General features: G+C 39.5%; 1 protein-coding gene and 1 long non-coding RNA gene across 3 annotated transcripts in view; one reads left to right on the plus strand and one right to left on the minus strand.

Annotated features, from left to right (window-relative positions):
* The window catches only part of BEGAIN (brain enriched guanylate kinase associated), a 155,816-nt gene that overhangs the window by 22,365 nt on the left and 115,604 nt on the right, over positions 1-17,847 (minus strand). The gene's annotated exons all lie outside the window — the stretch shown is intronic.
* Positions 1-17,847, plus strand: part of LOC129782639 (uncharacterized) — a 75,959-nt gene that overhangs the window by 21,402 nt on the left and 36,710 nt on the right. Inside the window, exons 5-10 of the long non-coding RNA XR_008744690.1 lie at positions 968-1,084; positions 4,107-4,362; positions 5,840-5,927; positions 8,946-9,083; positions 11,793-11,957; positions 13,598-13,717. This is a non-coding gene — a long non-coding RNA (uncharacterized LOC129782639). The remainder of the gene's footprint in view (positions 1-967; positions 1,085-4,106; positions 4,363-5,839; positions 5,928-8,945; positions 9,084-11,792; positions 11,958-13,597; positions 13,718-17,847) is intronic.

Here is a 17,847-nt window from a genome sequence, read left to right on the forward strand (position 1 = left end):
TTTATACTTTAAGAGTAGAGATATAATTTGCTTTTCAGATACTGAGGTCTGTCTATTGAGAGAAATGTGCTAATGTGGATGGACACTGAAGAGCTGTGTTGATTCTCATTAGTGACAAGAAAGTTGTGTCAAGGCTTTAGACAAAATCTCTGACTGTTAAAAGGGTTTTCTTATCCTAACTTTTAGGTCTAGCTTCGAATCTTAAAAAACATCTTTTCCATTCTGCCACTGCAAAATAAGAGAATGAATACTGTCCCCATGAATGAGTTTACCTATGGGGAGCAAGAGGCTAAACTTCAGGCAACCTGACAGCTAGAAAGTAATGTTGGATGCCTTTGCACTGACCTCAAGTTGCAGCAGACATCAGGGGAGTTGTTCTTAGAGGTAATTAGGTCAAGCACATTCCTAATCAAACTTTGAAATTCCCTTCTGTAACCTGCTGTGCCGCGGAAAAGTCTTGGTATGCTCTAGAATCTAGCTCCAGTAAATGGCTTAAAGTCATCAGCAAAAATACAGCGTGGTTCCCTCTCAATTTACCTGTTATAGTTAGAGGAAAAAATAACCCAATTTAGATATTTTAAAATTTGTTAAAGTATAATTTAATACAGGTAGGTAGGAGGGAAAAAACCACTTTCATTGCAGGCAATGGGAGATCTGTACTATTTAAATCTCATCACAGCCTGTGCTAACTGCTTGTGGGGATAAAACTAGGCACTACTGGAAGGTACAGAAACACTTCCTACCACTCTGGCATGTTTTCAAAGTCCATATTTTCCAGCAGATTAGATACAGGAGGTTGATTCTAAGCGATGTCCTAATTGCTATTTGATAGCTAACAAAAATGCAATTTAAGAGCTGGCATGAGGTGCCATGTCAGATTTTAGATTCTCTAGATCTGTCTTGTGTGAAGATCTAGGCATTCATAAATAATTGACAACCCAGTCAAAACAACATGTTTTTTTAATAGGTTTTCTATGCCAGTAAGAAGACCATTGTGATCAACTTATCTGATCCATCTAGCTCATGCCATAAACGTTTCAGTCAGCAGTTCCTGTGTTTGAAGAATCCATATTTTTTTCTATTCGTGAGTAATTGCCTGAAGGTCCAGCAGAAAGCTGGCTAACATTTAATGAGTTGTTTGTTGCCTAGTTGAAGAAGGTTGAGTCTGTACATGTCCCCTGCATATCCCAGTGCAGTAAGAACACCCTAGAGGTGTCTCACTGCTCCATGTAGCTGAAAGACATTGCCAGAGCGGCCTGGCTACTCCTTGGGTTTGGCATTTCGTGAAAGCTTTGAGCTGTGATGAGCTGCTCCGAATGGCCATATGAATCTGTCCGGTCTTCCCTGGGAAAGCCTCAGCAGGGGTCACCCCACACCAGTCTCAGTGAGAAGAAAGGCTGCCACTGAATGGTGCCTAGAGTCAGGTCATTGATGTGAAGGTGAATGGGAGCGTGAGGACTGTAGGGGAAATGGAAATGAAAAATGAAAGTCAATCAGTGAGACCTTTAAACTGTATATGTTAATTTTCACTGTTTATCACTGTCAAGTGACCAGGGACCTGTTAGAAGTTTAGAATTGAAAACCTTAATGTATTCTTTATAAGAACAAAAGCTCCTGTATTATGCAGCAGCCTAAAGTGTTCCTAGTTCAGGTGACTCAGCTTCTCTATGCATTATTTAAATTGTCCTATGATATCAGTCTACTGCCATGTAACTGCAATTTATACCACCCTTTTTCAATGGTGTGTTTTTACAAATCTCTAATTCTAACTGCAATCATTGGAAACAGTACTACTAATGGACTTCTGCAGTATGCATTCATCTTCATCCAACTTTGTGGCTATCTCCAGCAGTATTTTAAATGTATAGTAGAACTGATGGTGACTCCTTTCTAATTTTGGAGAATGAAAGCTGGAATTGTATTTGCACTTCTAGTCCAAGACAAGACATTTCAAGAATATCTAACCTCTGTGCTAGGGGATTGAAAGATGTGGAGCAGCATCAGAACAGCAGGTTAAGTTTCTTGAGTGCTCTGTGAATAGGAAGGAAGAGGTGGAAGCAGCACTTTGCAAGTATTCAAACTACCTGCCAAGACAGAGCCCTGTACCCTGACTCAGGCTGGTGTTTAATGTTAATGTGATGCACATGCAGAAAAAAACCTTGAGTTATGGCTTATCTTCAAGCTTCAGTTAGAACATCACTGACCAGAAACCACGCATCTCATACCACTTCAAGAAATTCTACATCTCTAGAAAACATGTATTTCTTTTGTTACTAAATAAAGTGGCCTGAACATTTAAAAATATTAAGGAATTCCCTCTAAGGTTAATTTTCCATTATTCATGTGTTGCTAAAAGATTTTCTTCAAATTACCACTATAAACCCTCTCTTCTCCATTTCAAAACATAATGGACAAAACAGCTTTAGAATAGAATTTGCTTTCCAGGTTTAAAACTGAAAAGCATTACTATGTCCTCATAACATGAATGAGATGCACAAAATTTATTTTAAAAGAGGATTAACATCCAATAATCTCATTGGGAAATATTATGGTGTCAAAACAGAGTTGATGAGAGAACCATTTTATTGTCGTACCACTTGTCAGGATGAACAGGAATTTCCAAATTAAAGAGCCAAATGTGTGCGCGCGTGTGTGCGTGTGAGTAAAATTCCTTCAGCGTGAACCGAACTTTTTCGTAACACTGGTGTTAATTTCTCTCCTCTCCCAAATGTCATGAAAGTGGGAAAAAGGCACGATTGGCCCTTTCTGTAGTGATTGCAGAGGCTGCCACCTCCTGACTACTGGGAAGAACTGCTGGATAAGAGTCAACTGAAAATCAAATCAAAATAGAAAGTGTGTTCATTTTTCAGCTCCTCAACTACATGCGACAGTACTTCTCGATGACATTAATTTTCAGGACCCATCCTCAAAGTTACTCTAAGTTACTCTGTGTATTAACCTGTGCAGGACTGAAAGCACTGCTGTTGTGGCATTTCTAACTATGGAAAACCAAGGGTTAACAAGCACTGAATATGCTCCTGCTCCCTCAGGTTGAGCACAAAGAAACTTTAGTGATTAAATCTGGAAAATGAATGGCCTGAGAGTGCTGAGGAGCTACTTAATGCTCCTGCCTTCTCCAATGCCTGTTGAGATCAAGACAAATAAATGTATTTTGCCCTTTAGGAAAAATTAAAATTAATGTCCAATATGACAGTAATATGGGAAGAAAAAGCGCAGGTGTCATATAAAAACATTGCAAGGATGATCAATCACTGAAATGAACAGAAATCTACTGTTCAGAGGTTATTACATTCCCTAGTATTGCAGTAGTGTCTGGGAGCCTTGTTCATGGACCAGGACCCCAGTCAAGAGCAAAATACCAGGCAAAGGAGAAAAATTAAGAGATCCTAACATTGGTGGGGATCATTGTAGACCTCAACCACCTAAACATACCTGAGCCAAATCCTACGTTGTAGAATGGAGCCTGGTTTTGTTTGTTAGGAGAACCCTTTTGGACTCAAGCTGTTACATCTGCATCATTCGTTTGGGTTCAGCCTTAAAAGATGACCCTTGCCAAAGACACGCAATTCTCAGGCTTCTTCAGCTGCTGGAAGATCTGGCAGGTTGCTAATATATCAGCTAATAGATACACATTTTGTATGAGCAATGCTCTAAGAGTGATAGGTGGGGGCTGCTGCCTTGCACAGGAGACACTGTCACGGAGATGCTGATGCTTACCTAAGAGTATGGTTACATGGTGGTATTCAGAAGAGGAGAAATTACCTTTTATGTTCTACTTTAGGCACTGTCTCTACGTCTTTGACTGGATAGAATAATTCTGTGTCAAAATAGAATATGCTGGTAACTCACAGTATTTCCTCTTAGCCTTTGACATCGCTTTGCTTCCTCTCCCTCCACTGCCTCCTCTTTGCAAACAACCAGACCCTGTCACTTTTGACTTAGCCAGACTCAGCCTGCATCCACCTGGCTTTCAGCTGACCCCATGACTCCTGTAAAATATCAAGGAAATGAAGACCTCTTTCCTCTGGTTTAGATTATTTTTGTTGCAAGCCCTCAGTAGGCCTTTATTTTAATTTCTTTCACAGATTCACAGAATATTGTCCCTGAAAGAGTATATGATAAGAAAGAGAAGTTGTCATCTGCTGAAGAGTCAACACACTCAACTACATGTTACCCAAGGAGAGCAGCCCCATGACTGAGGACCACTTCTGAAAATTTAGCTTTTGTCTCTGTGAGGCCTGAAGATCTTGGAAAATCTGGCGCTACAAATATTCAAGCATTAAATACAGAGCGATGCTGAGAAAACACTGAGTTTTCAAAGAGAAATGCTTGAGGCCAAAGGTGTGTTGGACTAGGAAGGACCCTGTGAGTTACTGAGTCCCACTCCTTGCTATTGCAGGCAGCTGTGCTGAAAATCCTAACCATCACACTTCAGCATCCATGTAACTAAGCGGTGGAACTGCCCCTAATAAAAGTGGTTCTTTTGCCTGCCCCTATCCTCTGGGGGTTTTCAACCTTTGTGTAATGTTCAGGCTAAATTTATTAATGGCTGATGTCTATACAACTGTTATTGCAGCAGCAGTGTCTTTTAGTTTAAATAGCTCTCAACTTCTGCTAAATTTTATAGAAATTTAAGACTGATGAGTTTAGAGCAAGCAGCCAGAATCCCCGCAACCTTTATTCTCTTAGGCTAAACAAGCCAGCATCTTTTAATCTCATTTCAGAAGATAAATTCTTCATTTCCTTGATTATTGTAGTCCTGTTACAGACTGAATTAATCTTCCTTGCATCCGGGTGTCTGGGACTGTATATTGTATTCCAGATTGCCTCATCATGTCCTTGTTCTCCACAAATGCCTCACAAGGGACATCTGAAACCAAATGACTTTTCCAGCTATGATTGACTAAGCAAGCCAGAATTTTCTTCCTTTGTGGAACCTCCAGTGGGAGATCCCTAATTTATAACAGAATTTTTTTCATTAGTTTGAAGTCATAGCTTTTTCCTGCCTTCTGGTGGGCACATGTCTGAGCAAACTGTTGAAGCACAGGGCCCTTGCTGCTCAGGTAGGCAGTGGAGTAACACAGCCAGTCACTCCAAGAGACGGATTCATGTTCTGTCCGATGCTGGCAGAGCCTGTCTTTCCCTGTTGACTATAGGAGGAACATGGGAATGTCATGTTCCTAAGGTGGGTTACCTGGTTAGGTGGACTAAGTCTGGCCAAAGATGTGAAGTACACACCTTGTAGAGTGTGCTGCAAAATTTCATCTTGTTCTGTCTTTAGTAGATATTCTGATAAAAGTTAGTAACACGTAAGGAAGAAAAGAAAGAAACTTGTGTTCTGTTACATTTCTAACTGTGGCTGTAGCTGTTCCCCTGACAGTCAGTGAATTAGTTTCAACCTAACCAGTACCCCACATTTCTGTTTACTGGATTCTAAGTTACTTTTTCTATTTTATTGGGACAATTACAGAAGAAAACACTTCTATCATGGGAACTGTTCTTCCAGGCCATTCACACCACTATGAGATGAACAATTTCTCATCTCTTCCTCTAAGTTTATAAATTCAGCTTAGGCAAAGTTATCTCTCTTAGATTTGTGGGGAAGGAATGAAATAAAAAATAGGTACTTTTTTACCCAAGTCTCAGTCATCAAACTGGGTGACTTTCAACCAGATTAAACTAACTGCATTGAAATTATAAGGTGTGTAACAGCAAAAGAACTTAGAAAACTTAGGGATTCGCTTGTTAGGTTTACAGTGCTATCCACTGCAAATGATTATCCAGCTTTATTTTTTCTTACAATTTCTTACCCAATTAGGCTCATTCCTCAGGCATATGTGTCTGTCCTCATACACCAGAGAATAAGCAGAGGATCTTTACAACTCAAGACTTGAACTAAAAAGCAGGTAAGGCCTCAAGCAGACTTGCAATTCCTGGTGACATACAGCACATGCATGTGCTCATTTAAAAACCCAGTGGGTTATGTGCTTTGGTTGACAGCTTATTTGGTTGAGCGTTTAGTTGCTCTGGTGTGTTTGCTTGCATGCTCTTTCTCGCTCTCCTTCTCCCTCCTCCTCTCCACTGACACTAAAACTAGCGCCTTGGAGATCCATATCTGACCACCCAGTCAAGCTTCAGTGAGACATGTTTGATTTCTTTCACAGTTTATATCTTGGGATGTTTGACTGAAGGTAATTTTAGCTCCTTGAACCATGTTAAAGCAGGGCTGGGATTTCAGCTATCCTTGTAGGAACTAATTAATAGGTCATAAACATGTCACTGGAAGCAAAAGTTTACCCTTAATTTTGAAAAGAAGGTAAACTTGGAGATTTTTTTTTCATAGTCATAGGAGGAAAAAAATCTGCTACACCAGTTCTATGTACCTTTTAATTAGGTTACTTAATCAAGATGCTTTTGATCTGAACGTTATTGTTGTATATTGCAGTCTGGAGGGACTGATCAGCCTGAGATTCAACTTCCCATGGACGCACTTGGCTGCAAAGCAGGATGGTTTCTTATACTACCTGGAAAATTCTCTTATGAGCTGCCTCAGAACATGGGGATTAATGTTGACTGTGTATTTCAACTCCATTTAAATTCTTTAACTGTTTGCTCACTGGAAAAGAAAATAAAACTTTACTGCCATTCTGAAGGGCTTTTATGCAGGCACCTGTGCATTTCAAGCACATAGGAACTTATGTAGAATACAAGCTGGTAATTTAAATTGGGTTGTGGGAATAGCACTGAGAAAGGCTGAACAAATAAAATGGAACTAGTTCATTCATCATTTTAATAGCATTTAGCTTGCCTCATAAAGAAAGTGGCAGCTTTTATTGCTCATACAAGGACTTATGCCACTATTAAAGAATGATGCTTCAGCTACTTCTGCTCTAAACTGCAGAGTGTGACAAAGCCCAGTGGACTGAATTCTAGTTACTGCTTAGCACCTAAGTGCTAACTAATAAAGCAAAGTGGAAGGGCAGTGTTTGGAAACTGCAACTGCAATATTTAAAACCTGATGGTAGGGAGGTGAATAATACACTAAAAAATTACATTTGGCTCACATATTGAGATGTTAGATGTTTCCAGATTCAAATCTGTTGACTTTTGTGACTTCATGTTGCATTAAACAGCGAGGTGTAATAGGATTAAAGCTTCATGCTTCATCGGAACGTGACTTCTGATCTAAAAAGCTTAGGTGGTGTGACTCTCACTTGCTATGGAGAGATCTTGCTAGATACACTCCTCACTCTTTCTAAGCTTGGCACTGATTTTCACCCAAGCACTGCATCCAAAGTTTTAAAGAAAAGCCTATCAGCACTGACAAATCATTTCTCCTCCCACAGAATCAGGACTTATGCTGCAAAAATGAAGGATGAGGGAGAGAGCTGAAATCCCCTGTTTTTGGCCAAAAATGTCATTTCAGAAGTGTTCCCCCCAGAGAGCTGCAGTGTAGATAGCTCCTGCATGCTTCTGCTTTGTGAAATGGGATCCCGGGGCTGCTGATGTATCCTGTAGTCTATTTTTGCTCTGAGTCACTGCTGTACCTCATGGGAACTGTTGTTCATTCAGGGCAGATGGCCCAGAGAAGTCAGTGAGACAAGGACCCAAATGACAAATCCCTGAGACGCTTTGGTGCCATTTCTGACACAGTGTTCAGTTGAGTTTGCAGTTACAAACTGAACACCTTTCGATTACTCTCTAAATGAAAAGCTGAAGTTTTCCCTTAAAATTCTCTGACGCTGTCTGAGAAAAAAAAACCCCAACATCATAATTTTGGAGATCAAGTATCAGGCTGGGTAATTTTGTACTGAAAAAGAGTTAAAACTTTTCTACTAGTCTTATAGAAGGCCTTTAGGCATTTATTCTCTGTTTCAACTAAGTTAAAGTTATCCATCCTGCAGAGAGCAATGTGGGTGTCTGTCTCTCTTGGATGTTTCTAAATCATATCTAAGCTCTGATTAATCTTTCCTGATACCTTTGCTCATATATTCCCCCTCGTGAACAGCTGGGGGTAGCTCCTACCTGACTGCGGAGCCCCTCAGTATAAATGGAGTAGCAATCTGCTAATAGGCTGTGTAGAAAAGGATGGAGCAGGAAAAGCTGTGGGAGGTGGATATAAAAATATCTTGGTAAGGTATCTAACCAGGAAGAAATGAAATAAAAGCTGTTCCTCTCTCAGATTTATTTTGTATTCATGGTTTACCTTTCTGCTCTCTAGGTTACATCAGCTTACATTTTCCAAACTAAATATCTTGCTGAGATCAGTAAAAGGTCAGAAGAATTGTACTGGTCACGCCAGAGGTGCATCTAGCCTACTGCTTGTCTGAGAGCAGGGTAGCCCAGAGTAATGTACAAGAACAGAGCAAGCACAGAGTCATATTTTCCCAGAATATCCTCCCAGCCTCTGGCAATTTGCAATTTAAGGACTTCCTTACTTATAGGTGATACTGTACCAATGTTCTTATCACTTTCTTAATCCAGATGTGATTTTAGCATCCATTATATCCTGTGGCATGAAAATCTACAACTAGGTGCTGTGTGGAGAAGTGCCTCCCCTTTTTGTTTTAATCTGTCACTTGCTCTTGTCATTTGATCCCTTCTGGTTCTTTTATCGGATGGGATGTGAAATTTTTCCTGTTTACTTGTTCCTTGCTTTTCCATGGCTTTTCAGATGTCTTTCCTGGAGGGATCCTCCTCTCTCTGCCATTTCCTCTATAAGCTAGAGTCCTGTTTGTGTATTTACACTTTACATGGAACATGCTCCACAGTTTTCTCATCCTGTTCCTCTTTGCTCTATTTTTTCTATTTCTCCTATACCTTTTTTGAGATGGAGAAACCAAAGCTGCCATGTAATAGTCAGCTTATGGATGCGCCATTGACTTTTACTACAGCATAATAATGTTCCTATTCTGTTCTTGGAGGTGCTGGTGGATGAAAAGCTGGACATGAGCTGGCAACGTGCGCTCGCAACCTGGAAAACCACCCGTATCCTGGGCTGCATCAAAAGAAGCGTGGCCAACAGGTTAAGGGAGGTGATCCTCCCACTCTACTCCATTCTGGTGAGATCCTTGCAACAGGGCAAGGGGCAATGGTTTTAAACTAAAAAAGGGTAGATTCTGACTAGATATAATGAAGACATTTTTTACAATGAGGGTGGTGAAACACTGGAACAGGTTGCCCAGAGAGGTGATCAACGCTCCATCCCGGAAAAAATTCAAAGTCATGTCGGACAGGTCTCTGAACAGCCTGATCTAGTTGAAGGTGTCCCTGCCCATTGCAGGGGTGTTGGACTGGGTGACCTTTAGAGGTCCCTTCCAACCCAAGTCAGTCTATAATTCTATGATAAAACACAAGCTTAAAACTATATTGTGTATTATTAGAAATATCTATTATAACTCAAAACCCTGAGTGGTAATAGCTGGTTCTGAATCTCTCGGGGCATGTGTGAGGTTAGAGCTGGGTTTCTGACATGCTGTCAGTCACTGCTTGAAAATCCCTCTGTGGGTTGTTGCAATCTCTTTTTACCCTCATGGCCCTGAGTACCTCACTGCTGTCAGGGAATGCTCTCCTCGCACCGGTCTTCTGCCTTTTACAGGTCGTCTCTAAACACACACAGGCCTAAGATCAGATCTACTCCTCGTTTTTATTCATTGACAAAATGGACCACTTATACTTACATTTAATTTTCCACCTTTTAACGTCTCTGAACAAGAAAAATGTTAATTTTTAACTAGCATTATCAGTTATACCATAATTATAATTTAATCACTCACGTCTTCTGTACCTTTTCAATGTGGAATCTACGTTTAAGGTACAGCAAGTTTATAACAATAACAACTTCAATGCCTTTATTCTGGTTGCCGGTAAGTACTACTAGGGACACAGTGTGACTTCCATATGACACATTTCTGGTGCAGACAAATAGAAATAATGAGTATGAAGAAATGAATCTGGAGTTAGCCAGTTTTTTTAGACATATAATTGTGTCATGTCTGTGTCCCCTCCCATTCTTTTCTTTTTTAAAGAAGTTTTATCTTTAGCTCTAGAAGACAACTTGGAAAGCAAAGAATATGATATTGCTCCTGGATGTACCAGTCATCTGCTTGGTATCCTATTCTGATTATGTACGTGCACTACAAAATTGAAGGCTTTAATTTTCATGTTTTGCTTAGTGTTTGGTTGGAGAAGAAGTAGGAATAATTGGCTGTAATAATGGACTCTTCATGCCTGTGAAGTAAAATGAACACATTCATGGGCTCACTTCCTTCTGCTGTTGGTGCAGACTGCTTTATTCAAGCTGATTTGCAGTGAAAGCTTATCTCTAGGTTCTGGCTGTGAGAGGAAAAGTAAATAAGCCTAAGCAATTAGAGTAATGTTCATGCAGGTGCAAAAAGCCAACACAAAGCTCTATTTACTCTTGCCTTCAAGTCCCTTTAATCATCATTGCGGAGCTTAAGTTGTACATGGGCTTTTATGTGGTGCATTTCCTACATAGAGTATTTGAGCGCTTCTATTTCACTATAGAAATCCTCAGCCCTAGAGAGATATCTGGCACCAAAATAGCTCTGACCATCTTCCCAGTCCTTGAGGGAATGAACGACTTCAGTAACGAGTGGACAAGCTGTAGAGTCTCCAAGGTCATTCAAAGGTTTATAGTACTGCTTAGTAGCACTGCAAAAAAGTAATAATAATCATTCTGAATAATTCTACAAACAATAGGTAAAGGCAGCAAATGTAAAATGATGTGAGTCAAAGGCTTCTGAAAAACATCCACACTACCTTGATAATTATCTGCACATCTAATGAAGTGTAAACCCCTATGGAAATCAGTATACCACTAGGATTGTCTTTTTTTTTTTTTTTAATTTAGTGGGTTTTATAATTCTTTTTTTCTCTGGTAATGGAATCTCCTTTTGTTTGCTTGCCCTACTGCTACTTTAAAATTGAGCAGTTAAAACTGTATTGCAAGGATTTCCCCAAAAAAGCTTTATTCTTGTTATTGGAATTCTCAATAACTGCTTATTTCTTTCTCTTGTGATGCATCCTAAAAAGTCAGCAATTTATCTATTAGGCTTACATTAGTGGTGGCCTAAGGGGATAATTTCAGGCAGAAATTCTATAATATTTTCTGCAGGAAAGCTATTCCTTTAAGGGAAGAAAAATCACAAGGCTGTGGAACTGATGCTTCTATTCTCCAGTAAACTACAACAAAAGAGCAATTTTATCCCATTTATTATGAAAAGCTTGAAGTATAAGCAAATATTTGAACAATGTGTTCTTTATTATTGGATGAAGAATATGTAAAATTGACTGAGTCATATATTTTAGGGTTTAAAGTTAATGTTAAATTGGCTAATATAATCTTATCTATAGATTAGTTTGTTGAATTCCAGTCTTGCACTAAGACCAATAATGTGTTGGTTGAGCATCTATAACATATGCAAATTTGGTTGTACCTCCTGTCAAAATAATCCTAGGGTTCTTGCATGTGTTTTTCTTTCCTTTTATTTGTTTTGTTTTTGTCCCTGTCCCGTCCCCCCCCGCCCCCCCCCTCCCCCAATGCATGATTGATCTCGGACACAGAACTTACAGGTAGCTGAAAATTCTGGCTATTTATCATGTTCCCTGGTCAGTTATCAGACTTTGTCCCCATCTGCTACCGCATCTCTTGCTAGTTTTTTTTTTCCTGTAGAAGTCTCTACATATCTGTTGTTCTGTTGGTGTCTTGTCCTCCCAGGTTGACAGGATAATACATTTTTTTCTCCCAGCCAGGATATTATGGGGAGGAGAGAGGAAAATACTGTTAAAAAGAGAGCTGGAGAAATGAAAGAAGAGCCACCATCAAGGCAATCTTTTTATTTGCCTTTTCCCTTTGGGAGCTGGAGGCCAGCCTCATATCCGAGTGGCAAAGCAGGCCCAAGTATCTCACTAAGGTAGGTCCTATTAGGATTTTGGAAGAACTGTAGATGATGGGGTAGAAACAGACAAGGAGGTTTTGCAGGGGGGATCCAACCAAAAGTTTTGGGCTCCTTTTTCCCCCATTTCTCTGGAGTATGGAACTTCATCTCTCCTCATTGCCATGTAGTTGACAATCCCACAAGAACTGCTTTCGTGTCCCTCCTTCCTTTCCAGACTCCTGGGAGAGGATTAGGAAGATGGAGGAAGTGAAGGTCAGGACCTACTGTGAGGGAAAAGAGACAAATGCCAGGAAAGAGAGGAGGAAAGAAGCTGCAGAGAGCACTGGTGTGTCAGGCTTTCTGATCCTGGTACTACAAGGAGTAACAGGGATGTATGGGTATTGGACAGATGTATTGATTACTGTCCCATGTCCTCCCCAGGCCATACCATAAATATATGCCCTCCATGTCATCTCCTGCTTTCTGAGTTGGTGCCCCCCTCCTAAGCCAGCAAACCTCAAACCTTTTCTAGACTACAAGACTTCAGGTTTGCTAATTTTGCAGTCAGTGGTACTAATTTCAAGGAACCCTATGAAAATAGTAATTTTGATGATTTGTTTTTACTATGTCTATTTTTCCTTTTTTTTTTTTTTCTTAGTAAACTTCCTTCCTTTTGCAGAACATATCTGGCACCTTCTCTTTATGTCAATTTTAAATTAACTATTGTATGATGTCGTGCAATCATTTTTTTTCCAGTGACTTTTGTGCCTACCCTTCTAATGCTATCCACTTCCAAACCTGCCCAAATCTATCCTGTTCCAAATCTATCGCCCCACAAGCCCATTCTGTCCTTTTTCATGGGGAAATGGGACATTATGTGCTTGGAAGCCATGTATGTCTCAGACACATTTCTGTTGTAATTCTTACTGTTCCTCATTGAATTGTTTTCTGCAAATTCACTAATTCTGCTTCTACGGGTAGAGGTACTCAGTGTTTTCTGGGTTGCTGTACGTACATGATGGGAGAATAAATTATACACTTGTGGATATAGCTGAATGTAACGGATCCACATATAAAGAACACTAATAAGAGCACTTCACTGGTAGTTGGTTCTACATTCAGTCCATGAGTAATATCTGAATCATTTGATACTTACTTGAAGAGACACAGAAGGCATCTGCTACAAGAAGTAACTACTGGCCTAAGTCATAAGACTTTTCGGTAGAGCATTAGTTGATCTGTACTTAATGTGTTCATGTATTTTCCCAGTTACATTCTCACGTTAATCTGACAACTGAAACACAAAATTTACTTGTCCTTTATTTTGGCTTTTGTACAAATATATTTGAATTAACCTTTTTTATATTTCAAATGTGTTTTTTCAATTATCATGAAGAAATTAATCCTGTAGACACCTGTCTGCTTACTCTTTTGAATTGTTTGACTTCTACGCTCATTTGTTAAAAAATCAAAAACTATGTATTCAATCCATCAGCTATTTTTTTGAGGGGAAATGTAGTTGTAAAAGAAATTTGAGAGTTGAGGCGTTGGCAAACATTTAATGCTTAAGCAAATGGTGAAGGTTTTATGTTATGTAACACATTTAACAGAGGCTTAAGCACAGCACTGCCTAGTTGAAAAGTACTAAGTTGTAATTTTTCTTTCTGAACATACAGCACCTGTAGACATCTGCTTCTGGGAAGAAAATGTGATGGACATAGGGAAAGGTGGAAGACGCCTGGGAGAAATAAGCCTGGAGTCCATGGAGGCAATAGGACAACCGTACATAGAAACTGGTGAGTGAGGCTGGGCTCTTCAGATCCAGTTAAGCACTTTGCCATTCAGCACCCACACTTCGAAATACCAGGAAGTGCTCTGAAAAGTAGCATCTCTGTAAGACATATTCCTTCTCTGGAAGGCATTCTTTAGCTCCTATTAACAGGAAAAACGCTGCTGAAGTTGCACACAGGATAGCAAAATCTCAGACTAGATTCAAGTGAAATAACGCTAAAACCCCTATGAGGTGCAAATTGATTGGAAAGAGTTTAATTGGGATCACCAGTTTATTAGGATATATCCCAGGGAACTGATTTAGTCTGATGAGAATGGATGGCAGTATCTGCTGATTAACTGGAAGAGTGTTAGCATACGTTGAGCATAAGGGGTAGGGCTCTGGCAACTTTCAATGTGTGTTCAAGGTTCCTCCTAGCTCAGAAGGGTAAGGTCTGTTTTTGTGTTACTATTGTCAGAAGAGATTTTATTTTGGAATGAATCGTATCCAGACTGTTTTGCATACAAACCCTTCCTTCCACCAGCACATTCCCCAGCTGTGATATAATAAGGGAAATACATATTTTTGAAAAGTCAGACCATCTGTCTTCCTGCAATAAAAACAATTAGAGCTAGCTATAAGGTAACTTAGCAGAGAGAGGAAAAGCAATTCTGCTGTCGATGGACAAAACAGAGAAGACAGGGTTGAGAGATGCTTGTGATATTTTAACAGCTATGTTCCTAGGCTTTTTACTCTGTCTGCCTCAGTTGCATGCTAAAATATTATTCCTACTTTGATCACTTTAGGGTCTTTGTATTAAATGCTTAGCTTTACAGAATTGTTGAAACCCCAGTTAGATCATATATAAAAGTTTGCCTTCAAAGTTCCTTTAAGTGCCATATCCAAGATGCATCTCCAGTCCTTGCTTGTACTGACTTTTAATATCCTTTCCCTGTGAAACAATCTGTGTTCCTCCAAAATTCTTGGCATCCCCATTTAATATAATTCAGAATGTCTTACACAGTGTATGCTGTAAAAAGCTATACCTTAATATCTATTGATGTTGTCCTTTGGTTATCCTTAATTGCTCGGATAAAGTCACTTAAGTTAAGAGCTTTTACTTTGAGTTTAAAAACTCTCTTCTGGTAAAACATTGCCCTGCTGAGAAGGTTTTGATTTAAGACCTCCCTCTGTTTAACTTGGTTCATGCTTAAATATTTGTACTGCTAAATTCTGTTTTTTTGTACTGTACCCAGGGATTCAGGGCAGAAGTCTGAGTGTAACAGTAATATGAATGATTGATACAGCCTCTGTCAAAGTTGCCAAACTTGCTAATCTCTATATTTGTAATGTCAATGTTTTCTATAAAATTGTTAGTTAACTTGTCTATTACAGTATTAAATAACCCTGGCTGCCAGAGCCAAGCTGTGCAGAAGTCAGCTACACAGTTATTAAGCACATTAAAGCAGAAGATATCAACAAAGAGTATTTTCCCTTCCTCTTGGCACCTTTCATTTGGTGCAGGTGTTTGACTGTATTTCAGGAGTCCTAGTAGAAAATGCGTGAAAACAGGTTATTCTCCAGGGTCTCATTTTACTATAAAGACAGCAATTTATACCACCATTTTACTCCTTCTTCATTTCTGCTGTCAATTCCTGTTACTTCTTTCCACTTCACAATCTAATGTACTCTTCCCTGTGTGAGTCCAGACCTCCCACTGAAAAACTGTGGTCATGGAGAAACCATTCCTCTTTTCTTTCTAGCCATCATTTTCCAACCACCAGCCTGCTCCTGTTGAGACTGTCAGTCATCTGAAGACTTCTTGGCTTCAACCCCTGTGTCTGGACTTAAAGCTTTCTTGCCCATCAGTGATATCCCACTCTCTCCTCAGCCCACTGCAAGCATGATTTCTTTACTTTTGTACCCACACCGCCATTTGTAGGACAATAGTTCGTCTATTCTGTAACTGGGAACCTACTGAGGTCACTTTTCTTGGCCACGTCATGCTCTAGCTTCAGCTTTCTTCTACACAGGTGACTATGTATTAGCATCAAAAATGTACAGCATACATTTCTAATCTAGGGGGAATGCGTTTCCTATGCCGTAAGAAGTGGTGTAACTTTATAAGGATTTACAGACTTTCTGAGCTTATACAAACAAACTGTATTGTAAAAAAAGAAAACAAACAAAAAATCCAGCAAAAACCAACATCTCCCTGCCGAAAGTGCCCCAACATACTATTTCCTGCAACAGCTATATGCAAATAGTAGCATTTCATATTCCAGGAGGAGAGGTGTGGGGTGGAGCTTTGTGTTTTGAATAGAAAATCATGGATCTCATCAAAAGGATTTATCATCCAATTACTGACCTATTTCCAACATGAATTAGTTACAGCTAAGAGTTGACTTTGGTACCTATATCTGTCACCCAGAGTTTTGCTTTTGCATTCTCTGGATGTAAGGTTATGCTTAAAAATAACTATTGCATTTATAATATGAAACCTACATTGACACTATTAAACCTGATCTTGTCACTTTTCCTCTTCAGGCAAGTACTTGCTTGAAACTCACTTGACAGTTTAATAGCACAAATAGCAAGTCCTAAGAAAGACAGTCCTTTAGAAGACAGTCAAGAATCTTGGCCTCTCGTAATTGTGTTAGCAAACTTTGACATCATGAGCCAGAAAATCCCACCCTGCAGACTGGAAATCTCTGTGCAGTTGCTTGGGGTGTCTGTTATTTGTGCAGAAGGGAACAGAGTCTGAGTAGGATGGGGAAAAATGTGTGGACACAGTGCAAACTCATCACACAGGATAGGACTACAGCAACTCTCTCCAAAGCCTGATATGCTGCTACAAAGCTGAGAAGGCTTTAATGTGTTTGGCAGAAGGAGGATTGCAAGAAAAGATAAGAAAGTGGAAAGGCTCAGAAAATTTGTAAGGGAATTTTTGTAGAAATGACCTTCCTCTGAGGCTTTCTCCAACAGCTGAGACCTTAGGAGGAGATGATCTAAGCCCTTAGAGTTCATCAGATTCTGACTTAAAAACCCACAGGCTTTAAGCTACAGGGACACCCTTCAGGTTGTGCAAAGCCTTTGTTCACTTCTGTTTAAATGTGATCTCCCCTTTACAATGAATCAAAGCTTTTCTAACCCTCAGGCCTTGGTAAAGGAGCTGCTTTGTTTTCAAAAATGCTGTTGGAACAACAGGCTCAGCTAAGCCAGGAAAGAGCAAACTGTGAGATTTTTGTACTTTCCTAAACACGGAATGATATTTAGGGATGCTACCTGTACAGTCATCTATACCAGACCATATTCTCTCTCCACAGCATACTACGAAACAGTTATGGACCTTGAACTTAGAAAATCATGCCTGGAATGTGAGTATAATGGTTAGGTATTGTATGTAAAAAGAAAACCATCTGAAACTCATCATAAATGTCCGAGCACTGGATAGTTATCCATTCTATAATTCTGCAGTGCTCTTGGCTTAATAGAGTGCAGTAAATATGAAAAATGTATTTAGAAAAGGAAGTATGCTTCAGGCCCTTGAGGAAAGCTCTGCATACTTAAGTAATGATTCTTGACTTGCTTTTAATAGCTGTTTTGCTATTCCCAGTTTGATACGTTGTTTTCGAGAAAATAAAATTTCATGGCACAACTTTTTAATGGATCGGACTATCTTTTTTTCTGCTCTACTTAAATTTTTGAAGTCTTCAGTCTTTTTTCCTTCTTAAGAAGGATTATTTTAAGTGTATTTCTTTTTTAGGATGCAAAAGAAGAAAAACATATATCCTGGGTGAACATAGGAAGGGATTTGTTACTGCAGTCGCAGGAGCCCGGTATTCATTTCTCATCACTTAACCTCATCTCACCATCTGCAAGTAAGGCACTGGATAAAGCTGATTGTCTAGTCTCTAGTCAGTGGAAGAGGTGTGTCCCAAGGGTATTTATGCCCACGTGCTTAGACACCTCTTTTAAGATGACAGTCCAGCTGTAGAGGTGTTTCTATCTCTTATTCAACTAGAGAGGAGCCTTGGGACTAGCTGAGCCCTTGTAATTGATTAATAAGCTAGAATTAGGTGAAAAGAAACACACATTTTGTTTTAAGTTGAGATTAATGCTTTCTTGTATTAACTTTGTTGAAAATCTAGTAGA

The sequence above is a fragment of the Falco peregrinus genome, chromosome 1, assembly GCF_023634155.1.
Source record: "Falco peregrinus isolate bFalPer1 chromosome 1, bFalPer1.pri, whole genome shotgun sequence".
NCBI classification, from domain to species: Eukaryota; Metazoa; Chordata; class Aves; order Falconiformes; family Falconidae; genus Falco; species Falco peregrinus.